Source organism: Entelurus aequoreus, linkage group LG03, assembly GCF_033978785.1.
Source record: "Entelurus aequoreus isolate RoL-2023_Sb linkage group LG03, RoL_Eaeq_v1.1, whole genome shotgun sequence".
Lineage (NCBI taxonomy): Eukaryota > Metazoa > Chordata > Actinopteri > Syngnathiformes > Syngnathidae > Entelurus > Entelurus aequoreus.
The window spans coordinates 88,074,122-88,076,621 of record NC_084733.1 but is presented as its reverse complement, the minus strand read 5'-3'; the positions used below and the strand labels follow the sequence as shown (position 1 = coordinate 88,076,621).

Below are 2,500 nucleotides of genomic sequence, written 5' to 3'. Positions count from 1 at the left end.
AAATGATATACTCATTCATGAACGGAGAAGTTAAACAGGACAATGCTGCCATCTACTGGATAGCCTCCGGTACACTGAAATTCAAGTATTTATTTTATTTATATGTATAATAAAATAAATATATATATATATATATATATATATATATATATATATATATATATATATATACATATACACATATATATACATATATATATATATATATATATATATATATATATATATATATATATATATATATATATATATATATATATATATATATATACATACATACATACATACACACATACATATATATATATATATATATGAAATACTTGAGTTGGTGAATTCTAGCTAATACTCTCCTCTTAACCACGGCCTTAACCACGCCCCAACCACACACCCCACCCCGGTCCACACCGCCCCACCCCCCCACACACCTCCCGATATCGGAGGTCTCAAGGTTGGCAAGTATGACTTCAAATCCTTTCATTTTCTCAAAACTCGACAGTGCGCCTTATAGCCTAACGTACGGAATAATTCTGGTTTTGCTTACCGACCTGGAAGCAATTTTATTTGGTACATGGTGTAATGATAAGTGTGACCAGTAGATGGCCGTCAAACATAAGAGACACGTGTAGACTGCACTATGATGGCAATATGACTCGAGTAAACAACACCAACATTTCATATGTCCCATTGAAAATATAGAACATTACACACGGCGCTCAAAAATCTATCAAAATGTTTTAGTAAGACTTTGGTAAGCTATGAAGCCACACCGCTTGATGGATTGTACTGTGCTTCAACATAGGAGTATTATTATGGTGTGTGTATAAGGTTTTGTTTCGCAATATTATGCAAAAGCAACTTTTCTTACCTTCTGGTACCTACTGATCTGTATTTGGGATCTGCATAAATCCTGAAAAATTGCGCGCATCCGCCTTTATAGTCCGTGCCGACACCGTAGTTGATAAGCTTCTCCTTTTTCCTCTATCTTCTTGTTATGTGACATTCATCCTCCGCTGTTGCCATTTCTAATATAAAGTAGTGTAAAGTTCTTACTTATATATGTCAGTAAACTCGCCATGAAAGCGCTAAAACATACCGGTGTGGTGAGTTTACATTATTCACCCAAGGAACTTTAGTTATTAGAGAGTTCCGGTCGGACGCTTTTTCACATTTCCGGCCTCGTTGTTGTTTCCGGATGAGGAGATGCTGCTCCGTTATTGATTGAAGTAAAGTCTGAATGTCATCAAAACAACAACAAAGATGACGGGGGGAGAAGACGCTGTCGAAGGTGAGCCACGTAAATAAGACCCGCCCACAAAACGGAGAATCCGGAAGTGTAATCTATGCAACATTTTTACCAAAGAACCACCATTACATGTTATGTAGACCACAACGAAGTCTTTTCAATTCAATGATAATAATAATAATAAAATGACTCCTTTAATGCGCCCTATAATCCAGTGCGCCTTGTATATGAAAAATATCGAAAATACACCATTCATCGGCAGTGCCAATGTGGTCCGGAAAATACGGCAAATAGTTTTCGGGGCCGCAGTTCCGGCGTCAGGTTCAAACACTGACGACGTCACAAGGAATGAAACAGAGACAGGATTCAATTTGGCTCAATTGAGGAGCGCGCGTCTGGGCTGTACTCTTTGTGCGGTCTCCAGCACGCTCTGGCGAAAGATTGTACGCCTCCCTCTTTTATTTGGACTTTCCCTGTTTCCCTGAGTACATGGCAACAGCTGTTTTCTAAGGGACGGGGGTCGTAAACAGCCACCGCCTTTGATTACAACAGTTCAAAGAAAAGGTCGTAAAACAGTTCAAAGAAGAGATCATAAAACAGTTCAAAGAAGTGGTCCCTGTAGGGGAGTCGGGTCTTGCTTCCTCTTCGCTTTGTAGTTCTCGGGTCAAAACAATATAACCTTATATATGAAAAAAAGATAAAAAATAGACCATTCATCAGCAGTGCGCCTTTTAATCCGGTGCGCCCTATGGTCCGGAAAATACGGTATATTTGCCAGGTCAAATCATTCATTATTTATTATTGGTCGACTTCAAAGGGTTCCTGGTTCGATCCCCAGCTTCTACCACCCGAGTCACGTCCGTCGTGTCCTTGAGCAAGACACTTCCACCTTAGCTCCCGTCACGGGTGTGTGAATGTGTGTGTGAATGGGTGAATGTGGAAATACTGTCAAAGCACTTTGAGTACCTTGAAGGTAGAAATTTCCCATAATGCACTTTCCGGTACAGTTTCTTAAATTTATATTCGCCAAAAGTTTTAATCACAAATATTGCATTTGTGTTATTTTTTTTATGAATGAAGTAACGTTTACGACCTTTTTCCAAAACACAACATAAAATGTGAGATAACAGGATAATGCATACATTTATCATTGGTTTTCCAAAACAAAAAAGTGGGACCCCAAAAGACCCCCATTTTCATGACTTGATGGGGCCCCCAGCACTGATAATAATTCCAATGTTTGCAACATGGATG

The 2,500-nt window shown here is 38.8% G+C and overlaps 1 protein-coding gene across 2 annotated transcripts in view; it reads right to left on the bottom strand.

The window, feature by feature from the left end:
• LOC133647036 (membrane-associated guanylate kinase, WW and PDZ domain-containing protein 2-like) overlaps positions 1-2,500 on the bottom strand; it is a 227,141-nt gene that overhangs the window by 223,805 nt on the left and 836 nt on the right. The gene's annotated exons all lie outside the window — the stretch shown is intronic.